We start from the raw sequence: 12,052 nt of genomic DNA, 5'->3' as shown, positions 1-12,052 counted from the left end.
AGCGCGCCCGGCGCCGGGCCAGGGCTGAACTCTGTCTTCCTAGCTCCCCTTCCCCGACCCCCAGCCCTGAACGGGGCACTGGCCACGCCGCGGTCTAGGCTGCCCGATCTTCCCTGTCTGTCCTCGGGGCTTCTTGGCAGCGGTGGGGGATGAATATTAATCCATCTACAATCCCTGTGTATGCCCCTGCGGGGTCCCGAGTGGGGGAGAAGATGCAGCTACAGTGCAGAGCTGTCTCCTCCCGGAGCTGAGTTGCAAATTCTGCTATAAACAAGGCTGTTTCCCCCTCCCCCGTCCTTAAAATGGGCTAAGGAGCCGAAAACTCTTGCGTGTATATAGTGCTGTCCTCTTCTCCCCACCCCCCTAAATTCTACAGTATTATTCTACACACAGGACTGTCAAACTGTAACAGATTGACTTAGCGATATGCTTTAGTTACCAGTTATGATTGCAAAATGTTTCATTCAAACACACTGTAAAATCTTTCATAATGAGAGCGAAAACCTGCCTTAAAATCGTTTCAAATTAAAGACGTTTCCTTCCAAACAAGTGAGACTTGGCCTGTCTGTGAGAGAATTTGTGTAGGTACTTACCTGAACACTACCCTGTTGGCTCTGGGCTTCATATAAATAATAGCGACAGGTCTCGGAGACAATGGTACTAACTGCTTTTTTACTGCATACTTTTGTCAAGAATGTGCTTACACTTTTCTATTTGCTTTGTAAATTCACCGTAACGACTCGTTGAGTATTTTGTAAACACAGCAAACCAAATAAAACAAATATTTAGGAGAGGGAAAATAAGTAATTACATTTTCTGCAGGGCTTTACTAACAAGGTTTCAACGTAACTGATGTGTTGTTTAATATCCAAATTTCCACCTATGGGAAGATATTTTATTTTGTACAGTATCTTCATATACAAGGATTTTTTTAAACAGTTCCTATGCATTTAATGTTCAGCAGCCAGGTTGTTCGTTTTAAAAAAATCATATTCTGCAAAATTCCGAGAGTTTTCGGTGAAAAGCAAGAAATTCAAACATTTTCTCTTTCTTTCTTCAGGTCTGAAAATCCAATGTAGTCGTGAAAAAAAATGAAATCATTTGTAACCTTTGATTGTTATATTTCTCAGCCAAGTGCCAACATAAATAGCTTATGTGAATTCATGTATGCATACGCACCTCTTTATGGAAAACAACTCAGCATTTATTTTAATGAGGCTAAGCAGAATAATAGAAACATGATGAATTGTGAAAATATAGCCGGAAACTGAGGGTATTCGGGGAACGGAGAATTAGATTTCAACATTTCATATTTTTAAAAATGTAAAGATTTGCCGGGAAGAGGCTAAATCCCATCCATTTCTCCTTGTCAGGTGCCCTTAAAGTAAATCTGTTAATTTCAGCCAGACGAAAAAATGTTATCAATCTATTTTAGAAAAGAATAAAGAAGTGTGTTTCTTCAATAGGATCCCAGCCATGCACATGACGGTATCTCGCAAAAAAAAACTATTCTGTTTATCTCACGGCTGCTCAACCTACTTTAGAGCAAGCAGCAAAGAACGGGGTTTTTCTTTTCTAGACACAATCACTTTTTGCCACTTTGTAATGTTTCACTGTGATTCTGATCTCCAGATAGGGCACTTTATCAAGAAGCATAGTCATAAAAGGACAATGTTCATTTCTAAATGAACTAATCTGGGGGGAAATCGTGGGAAGCCTGTGCATTGAAAGATCTGTTCAAAGCGAAATATCCCAAGGCAACTTTACGACAGAGCTGCAGTTCTAGTTCTAGTATTTATCAAACACATTTAGCAAACGTTTACCATTAGAGTCTTTGGATTCAAATGGCAAAGGTTGTGTTTTACTGTGCATCGCGATAAAGTGCCGAATATGTAGGATCAGAGCCAAGGCTGGGCTTTAAGAGTGGCAACAAGTAAGTGTCTAGGAAAGAGAAACCCTTTCTCTCCCGATTGCTGCGAAGTAGGGTGTGCAGCATTAAGGTGAACAGAGAACAACACTTCTAAGAGGTATCTTCACACATGGGCATCGTTTGGAAGTGTAACAAGGCGTTCGCTTGGTTTTTCTTTTCTAAAATGCATTGTTCTGGCTGGTAGCAGCACTACAGGATCGTGGGTCAAGGCTTCTCTCTAGAACTAACTCAGGCATGAGGTTGAGTCTGCAAGTTTCTTTCACTTGATTTAGGGCCCGATCCCTCGCCTCCCCCATTGGTCTGGTTCCAGCCACTCATCTCAGCTCCCTCCCACCACTCCCTAATTTTGTTTCCCGTCTCCCCTCCCTGGATGTCTGGAAGGCAGCGAGTATATTTAGAAACCTGGAATTCCAAGAGAAGAGTGAGCAGCCCCCAGCTCAACCTGCTTTGTCTGTATTTTCCGTAGTTTGGGAGGGGCCGGTGCTTGGGCTTTATCCTTTAAGGACAGAAATAACACGAAGGAGCATTCTAACCTCTTTGCAGCAAAGCACTTGACTCTGGGCTGGGCCTTGTGCTGCGCGGATTGGGACGATTGGGGACACTTGAGTGAGCCTTGCTCGGGGAAAGCAGGTGCAAAAATCCCCCTAGGACCTTATTCCAGAGGCAACAACCCGGCTGCCTCCTCCTCCGAGGGGATAATCCTTTAGTCCAGTAACTAGGAGATCACCGGCCCAGCGGGCAAATTCCATCCACCCACTAGAGACAAGAAGGCCCCTTTCCAGAGTCAATAATCTCCCCCGCCTAGAAGTCGCACCCCCACCCCAGCTAGTAGCAATGACGATCCCTTGTTGGCCAGCCCAGCCCGGGCATCCAATTCTCCTGTGTGAGGGCAAGAAGTTACAGAGAAGAGGAGACCCCTGCCCTTTCCCAGGGAGCACGAGGTCCCTAACCCGAAGTATCCGCTCCCTTCTCCCATGGGGAGGGACTGCGGTCACCCCACTTTGCTCTGGATCAACAAGACGCCTGGTCCTGGGGCAACCCTCCTTCCCTGGCTATGCTCAAGGAGAGCTCCTACCCAAGAATAACAGGCTCCCTACTCATAAAGCAGAACCTCCCCCTCCTAGGGAACCCGTCCCTGCTCAGGGGTAAGGAGACACGCACACACCCATGTCCGGGGGAGGGGGGGCAACCCCTCCTTCTCTTGCATACAGGCAAGAAGGCTGCAGGAAGCTCAGGACTCACTGAAGTTCAGGTCATCTCCTGTTTTTGATAGGCTCCAACTCGGACTAAATGAGCGGATATGCCTGCGAGATTTGTCCCAAAAATAGAAGCGGCTTTAGTATTTTAGGATACAGCAGAAATCCTTATTTCTTCCGGCGAAAAACTTTATAATGAGCGCGAGCACTTCCCTTTTCAATATTTGTGCAACTTTATCTCGACCAGCAAGTTGCTCTGGTGACGCAAATCCGCCCTTGTGCATTACAGCTACAGAAATAAATGCAAGGAAATCAATTCCCTTCTAGCAATGAAAACATAAATATACAGCTGCGACTTTCCCCTTTAATCTTGCTTTTCCGAGGCACTCTGCGAAGGACACAAATGAACTGCTCAGCCAGGATTCTTAAGACTTCTTTGAGGAACGAAGTCTTGAAAGACGTTTTGGAGGGGACCAGGGGTGGAAAAAACAGTGATTAAAAATTAAATAATCCAAACTGCTCACGCCTCCCTTCCACTCCCCTAACAGCAGACAAGATAATTAACATAATGGCAACGGTGTGTCTATAACATATGCACTTAATCTCCAATCCCTTTACATTAGACAAAAACAGATTCGATTGGGCAAAATTACATTAGATTAAGCAGTAAGAGAGATGCAGATTTGTAGAAGTGTCTTGGAGTTAGAAGTCCGTCTACTCAATGTCTGCGTGCGTGTCTAGCTACATAGCTATACCTACATATCTGCTACCCATATGGATTATCCATTGATTTATGCGTGTGCTTCTTTCTACCCTCTCCAGTCAATTATCTTTCTCTATCTCCACGTGCACGTATTTATTTCATGTTATCTGCATACGTGTGTGTGTAAAACTCTCTGATACACACACAAACACAAACCCCGCTATGTGCACTGTATAAGAACCTAGATAGATGGATCTTTCTAGCCAGTATCTCTGTCTCTCAGGATCTGGTATTCTAGTGTCCCCAAGAGGAAGGAAGAAGAGCGTAAAGAAAGCAGGAAATATTATTACACGCAGGTAGTTTTGAAGAGAAGGAGAAATCGAACCATGAAGGGAAAGATTAGTGGCCGAATGTGCAATTATATGCCACGTGATTGACTTTCCCGGAGCTACAGTACAGGAGTCACCCATTCAGTGTTCTGCTAGGGCCAGGCAGATAGTGCAGGTCTGGGATGCGTTGGTTTGACAGTTGTGTCACCGCTATCAAAATAAAACTCGAAAATGCCAGGGCTTGTACCAAAGACCTGTTGGGGCGACTTTATTTTGGTCACCGTAACTGTGCTGTTGCTCTTAACGTCTCTTTCAGCCCTGTGCTTTCATTTCATCCCATTCTCCTCAGTTGCTTTTTAGCGGTTCGATCCCTGCCCATTGACCCAGATTTTTTCCCCTCTCTCTCTTTTAAGGCCACATTATTCCAACTCCACTCCCCCGCCCAGTCCCTGGAACAAAATACATGGAAAAGCCTTAGTCACCCAGACACAACAATCTAGGGAAAAGGATGCAAGACTGGCCCAGCTTACCAGAAACGTGCCAGTGAAATCAGGTGCAGCTGAGCGCTGTAGGAAACGTGACATTCATCGCGCCCTCTTGTCCCACTACACCAAGCACTAATCCAGCTTGCTCTCAACGCCCATTCACTCCCATTGACTCTACTGGGCGTTTCACCGGGCAGTCTCTTCCATAAGCACTAATTAAGCCACGCTGGCATTTCTAGCACTATCTTCTGTGGGGCATTTGATGCCAGTCACAAGAATAATCAGGAGCCAACCCTGGTGATGGGGTAGTTTTGTACGTGCAGTAATACATCCCAGCTGTGCTTTGGAATCAGCTTCCTTTGTTACTGTTGTTTAGTAATAATGTGCTTTACTAATACAAATAAATAGTTTTACTTGTTTGTCCGGGCAGAGGGGTGTCTCTTATTCCGTGTTTGTATAGCACTTGACACAGTGGGGCTCTGATCTAATTGGGGTTCCAGTCTGCCCTCATATAAATAATAAACAACGATTCATGCTGATTCTTCCTGTTTGTTAAGCGGAACTTTTGCATCACCGACTGAACTTCTGTTTGTTGGTTTGTTCGAGCGGCGCTTGAAACACTGCTCTGAAGTGGTTTGATTACCCAATCGTGAGTCAGAACAACCGTGTGTGCAATAATCATCCCAGCTTTCACCTGGCTGAAGACAACGGCAGTGAATTGCTTGAGCCAGCTCAGAGCCAGACCTCGTTTAAGGGACGCGTTGGGTTTTTTCACCCGGGGTCTCGAGGAGCGATGGTCCGGACTTTAGATGGGTTTGTGATTCTGCAGTTGTTTGAATGATACATCCCGCTCCCAGGGAGACCCTTTTATAACAAAGCCAGCACCACGCCGAAAGAAATCGGAGTCAGTAATAGACCAGCCGCAGTTCCACAGGAGCCGTCATATTAGTGGGGACACAATGCTCCGAAATACGCCCCATTGTGAACGTGTGGCTGGCACATGGATTTGCTGCAGCGTGACAGCAGCGGGCCGCCGGTTGATCCCGGCTTGGTACAACCCGGCCCTCAGAGCCAGTCATTGGAAAATCTGTTCTCTGGCGACACCTGCTGGCCATCTGTTAAAACCAATCTCGCTGCAGTTCTAAAAGACCACAGCTATGCCTGCGAGGTTTCTTTTAATCTTGCTGAAACAGAGGGTTTCTAAAATCGGCTTTGACAAACACCTGTTTCCCGCACAACAACAACAACAACACGAAAAGGGCGTTTCCTTAAGGTCTAAGCAGTCTGGACAGAGGAAGATCCTTTGGTTCTCTGCATCATAATTCAAGTTTATTAGATGTTAATAGGATAATTCGCCAGCGCTGAGTTGCAGTCAGGTTATGAGATGATGATGAGATAGACATAAAGCAAGAGATCTTTGATATTCCAGTGATTTGCTATAAACCTCTTCCCTCCAGTCTAATTGCTACTTAGAAGCAAGCAGCTGGTATTTTCTAGCAGTGTGGGCAATAGACACTGGTTACTCCTGAAAGTGAGCAACCAAAGCTGGCACTTAGAAGTGTGTGCAGGAGCAGTTTGCAGCACAGGATAAAGATAATTTGAGGGTCTGATTCTCCTCATTAGTGTAAATCATGCATAACTCCATGGAAGTACAAGGAGCTATGCTAGGCCCATTGTATTTAACTCCAAACAGAGTAGGCAAAAGCCCGCTCTGAGGATCTGCAATTGAAAGGAGGCCACGCGAATAATATTGGTGAAGAGGTAGCTGGATTGTTTCTGAAAATAAAATATTTCCCCCGGCTAATCACCTGCCTGCCATGTTCGCCATTCAGGAAAGACAAGATGCTGTTAGCAGTATTTTTCCAGAACCACAAATGAACGGAGTGGCTACACTGGAAATCCCTTGACTTTTCCTCTTCACTGTTTGGTGTAATATTTCATTATTTAGTTATTACTTAATTTGCTGGACACCAAGGGAATGTTCTGTGCTGATCAGAACATAGTCATAGAGGAAGACATGGTAACTAATCTAAACAGCGATGCAATATCACTGAGATCCAGACAGAGTCTGAGTCTGCTTATACCAGGATAAATCCATCTACTTCAATTTACATCAGTGTGAGAGAGGTTTCAGGACCATAATGTACCAGGTGACCCGTAAATACGGAGGGAGATACAAATATATTAGAAATGATACACTCCACCATTCTTGGTATAGTGGATTAAAGGTGACAGGCTTCACAGAAGTGCCCAAGTATTGTTATTTTGCATAATCTTGGAATAGCTAGAGTAGTCACACATACTTGGGGCCAGATGTTGAGCTATGCCAGTTTACACCAGCTGAAAATTAATGCCATTGCATAAAATGTGGGTGATTCTTACATAGTGTCTTTTGCCTGAGGATCTCAAGATGCTTTACAAATATGTAATAATTGAAGTAGGTAAGTGTTTTACCAGTTTTGCAAGGGTTAAAGAGAGTCATAGAGGGGGGTAAAGTCAGTGGATCTGCTGAGAATCTGCCCCAGACTTTTTAAGTGAAAGTCACACAGTGAACTGGTGATACAAATGGGAATAGAACCCAGAAATCCTGACTCCTATTCTCTTATCCCCCTTGCTAGGCACAGTGGGCCTAATTCACTGCTGAGTTATTCCAGTCTTATGCCAGTGTAACCCCACTGATTTAAATAAAGTTGCACTAGAGTAATGCAGTAGTGCAGCAGGTCCACTGCTGCTCCAGGAACAATATGTTACATTCTCTGTGTAGGAAAACCACTGAACGTTGAGGGGAAAATACTAATAACTGCATAATAAAACTTTCAGTAAGAAGCAATTTCCTTCTTCTTGCCAAAAGTGGTAGAAAAATGTGGGGTGGTTGGAAATTAAGCTATCAAAACTCAGCCATATAAACAGCAAAATCAACCCATAAAGGAAGTCAGGATTCTAGAAGAAAATTACTCTATAAAATTCATCTGGATTTTAAAAACGTCAGTAGTTTTTCTTCCAACCCACCTTTCATATACAGGAATACATTTATACAGGGTATATGTCATAGCATCAATGAATTTTAAAATCAGTTCCTTCTTTCTCATTAACTTATTTTAAATCCCAATTGAATGATGCCATCAGGCCTTTTACACATCACATTTTAACTCTGTTTACCAAATGAGAGGCTTCCTAGTGAATACAAAATCGAACCGCCAGTCAGAGAAGATTTATGATCCAATAAATAACCATGCCAGATTATGTAGCATATAAATCTGTGGTTCTCAGCCAGGGGTATGCGCAACCTTTGAGGGTACACAGAGGTCTTCCAGGGGGTATATCAACTCATCTAGATATTTGCCTAGTTTTACAACAGGCTACATAAAAAGCACTAATGAAGTCAGTACAAACTAACATTTCATAAAGGCAATGACTTGTTTATAGTGCTGTATGTACTATACACTAAAATTTAAGTCCAATATTTATATTCCAATTGATTTATTTTATAATTATATGGTAAAAATGAGAAAGTAAGCAAGTTTTCAGTAACAGTGTGCTGTGACACTTTTGTATTTTTATGTCTGATTTTGTAAGCAAGTAGTTTTTAAGTGAAGTGAAACTTGGGGTCTGCAAGACAAATCAGACTTGAGAAAGGGGTACAGTAGTCTGGTAAGGTTGAGAACCTCGGATATAAACAATCCCCTCTGAGGTTGATTCCCTCACTGCAGCTGTACCTACACTAGATAAAGCCCAGTGCAGCCATTTGCCACCTCATTCCGAGCTCCACGGTCAGCTAACTCGTTCCTTTTGCCAAACTCCAGCGGGTCTTTTAGCACCTGAGTTTCCTCACTGCTAAATAACCAAAGGGATGATAAGAGAGGCTCCTTCTCAATATGCGCTTTCATTTGAGCAGCACAGTGGATTTTTCTGCCTTTAAATAGCTAACAGCTTGTCTGAAGTTCTCTCAACCTCTCCTCATAACAGTGCTCAATTTGCAGTGCCGTTACAGTGAATTCCATGGAGCCCACGCTCTGGAAGTGGGAACATAAGAATTGCTATACAGGTAAGTCTCATCTTACACTGGGGTTACCTTCCGCTGTCAGCGCATAAAGCAAAAATCACATATAGTCAAAATTACATTGAGTGTAATGGCAGGTGGAATCGCCCGCACTACAGGTACCAGGGGCGGCTCTAGGCACCAGCAAAACAAGCTGGTGCCTAGGGCGGCCAAATCTAGGGGGCGTCCCCTGCCGCCGAGGGGGGGCGACAGGCTGGGCCGGTGGACCTGCCGCAGTCATGCCTGCGGGAGGTCCTCTGGAGCCCCGGGATGACCGGACCTGCCGCAGTCATGACTGCGGAGGGGGCGCTCGTCCCGCGGCTCGGCTGGACCTCCCGCAGGCATGACTGCGGCAGCTCAAGCGGAGCTGCCGCGTCCGCGAACCGTCCGCAGCCGTGGGGGGTCCAGCGGAGCCACGCGGGACCAGCGGACCCTCCAGAGTCATGCCCGCGGGAGGTCCGCTGCTCCCGCGGCTCCGGGGCGCCTCCCGCGCATGACTGCTTGGGGCGGCCAAAATGCTAGAGCCGCCCCTGACAGGTACAGTATTAAAATTATTTTTCTTCTTTTTTTTTTTTTTGGTTTTCGCCAACCGCACAAAGCTGAATTTGCGCACGTTAAATGCATGTAAGATGAGACTCGCCTGTACCATTTGCCTGGGATCCTGCCTGTGGAAATATCCATTACTCAGTCCTTTAAATAAATGAGGGGAAAACATAATATGCATAGCCACTTGTACAATGCAGCAGAAGCGGGAAATCATTTCCTATTGATCCTCCAAAATATCATCTTATGCACTGATGCATAAGATTTGATTACTCTTATCTTGGCCAGAAAACTACAATGATCATACAATTATCTTGCCCTTATTTCCCATACAAAATCTCCCCTTAGTGCCTGGCCAGCACTCCTGCAGCAGTGAATTCCATAGGTTCATTATTTTTGGTGTGAAGTAGTACTGTATTTCCTTTTTGACTATGTCTACACTGGTGCACATACTCAGGTACTTACTGGTGTTTATGCTTGTGCATGTACCCCATACCCATGCTGAGTGTCCACATATGCTGTGCTGCACACAGATACAAGCTGTATACACACATATGCCCATATCCACATTCCTGCTGTTTGCTGTGCATGTTTGGTGTTAGCATTTCAGGGGAGGTATCCCAGGGTTCTGTGCGTCACAGGAGACACACTAGGAACTGCCTTGCAGTGTGGTGTTGAGCAAGCAGAGGTTCCTTTTTGCTCTCTGGCAGTTGGCAGTGCTGGACAGCTACCTGTCAGTCACAAACCACTTTGGAGGCGGGGCGGGGTGGGGGGAAGTCCACTGCTGGGCTCGTGGTCATGTAGGTTTGCAGAGCTATCAACACTCTCATCCACTCACAGGTGGTTGTCCATGTCCCCATCCTTCGGAGCGTGTGAGTACATCCGTCAGAGAGGCTACGATTCACTCATTCTTCAAGCCTTAGTGGATCACTGTTATGAATCTGTCCATGGCAGAGCCCTCCCTTAGGAGCCATCTGGGGAGCACATGCACATGAGTCCAATTACCCCCACTCCAGCAGGTGGTGTGGGGAATCTTTCTAGCAGACCAATGTTCAACCCTCCAGCTAAGGCTTCTCTACTGTCTTGTCCCCTCTCGGGGTGCCAGGTGAAACAAAGCAGCCCACAATCAGCACATGGGGTTAAATAAAAGAAAGGAAAAGAAACACCTATAAGCAGCTCCCTCCAGGACATGGGGGCTCTCTTACTTCACAGGGGCTCAGGGAGTATCACTGCCTGCTTCAGAGTCCACTGGGATTCCAGTGAAAGTCTGGGTCCTTTTCCCCCTTTCAACTCAGGGGCTCTGCACCCCTCTTCTGTGAGGCCAGGACTCTGCTGACTGGCTGCCCATCCTCTTTCTAGGGCTGAAGAAACTCACCAGCCGGTTCCCCTCCCACATCTGAGAAAAATTCTCTCCTCCTAACTCCTTCTCCAGTCCTGGCATGATTTACAGGTACAGAGAGGTGGGGACATTCCAACCCAAAGCAGCTCCTTAACCCCTTCCATGTCAATGTAGAGTTATATACCCTGTCACAGTCCCGAAGGCTCGTGAGCACTAACTTAGTCAGACACACAGGAAAGGCTCAGGATGCCAGAGTGATAAGGTGATCGGGACTGTAATTAGAGTGGGAGAAAGGGACTTTGTTCCCCAGAAACAATGTGGTTCTGGGTGATGTCTCCATGCCATTGGTTACTCTGGGGAATCCCACTTACCCACTCCTACCTTGGCTAATGTAACCCTACCCCAACATTGACAACCCTGAAAAATGGGAATTCAACTTCACAGAACGCAGCTGCAGGATGGTAGTGGGGTGCATCTTTGGATGGCTGAAGGCTTGTTGCCAATGCCTATGTACTCAGATGGGTGCCAGTGTGGGGAACACCATCCCCATTACTGTGAAGTTCTGTGTGCTTCCTAACCTTGGGGAGACTAAAGGTGAGTACTTTAGGACAGAATGAGCACAGGCCAGGACGGGCGTGCAAAGCCTTTACAGACTGAGGCAGTGACCGTTCAGACTGGTGCTAGATCACAGTGGCCCAGGAAAATCCAGGATGCAATTTGTGCTTACATCTTGTACATTGCTTGCCGTCTGGTAGAATGAGCTCTCACTTCCTCTGGGGCGGGGAATACAAGCTAGTTGGTAACAAAGGCTAATACAAGAAGAGATCCATTCTGAAAGTCTCTGAGCAGATATAGCTTGACCCCCTTGAGCTCTCTGCTATAGAAACAAATAGTTTAGGTGTCTTTCTAACATTCTTTGTTCTTTGCAGATAAAAGGCCAAAGCCTTTCAAATATCCAGAGAATGCAGCCTCCTTTCTTCATCCAGGGCATGCAGTTTAGGAAAAAAAGTGGATGGTCTGACTCATATAGACTTGGAAATTAGTTTAGGGATGAATTTGAGGTGGAGGTGTAACAACCTTTTTTCTTTTAGAAAGTAGTACAAGGCAAGTCCCCCATGATTACCCCCAGCTTACTGATTCTTCTGGCTGATGTTATAGTGATTAGACAGGCCACCTTCATGGACAGATGGGCCATAGAGCATGCGGACAGAATAGGTTATGTGGTGGCTATGCACCAACTCCAGAGGTTGACTGCCTCTATACAAAGAGGGAGGGATCTCATACCCCTCCACATCCCAACCCGGGGTGTTTATATAGAACATAGTTGTCATATTGTCCAACATTATTTGGACATGTTGGGACCAGATGAGTGGGAGGAAGGCATTGCAGGCTCAATGGAGTGCCCTGAGTTTAGTAAATTGATATGCATTCTGGATTCCCACAGGGTCCTGATACCCTGTCCCATATGATTGCCCATAAGAGACCTTA

The sequence above is a fragment of the Mauremys reevesii genome, linkage group 3, assembly GCF_016161935.1.
Source record: "Mauremys reevesii isolate NIE-2019 linkage group 3, ASM1616193v1, whole genome shotgun sequence".
Taxonomy (NCBI): Eukaryota; Metazoa; Chordata; order Testudines; family Geoemydidae; genus Mauremys; species Mauremys reevesii.
This window is presented reverse-complemented; position numbering follows the sequence as displayed.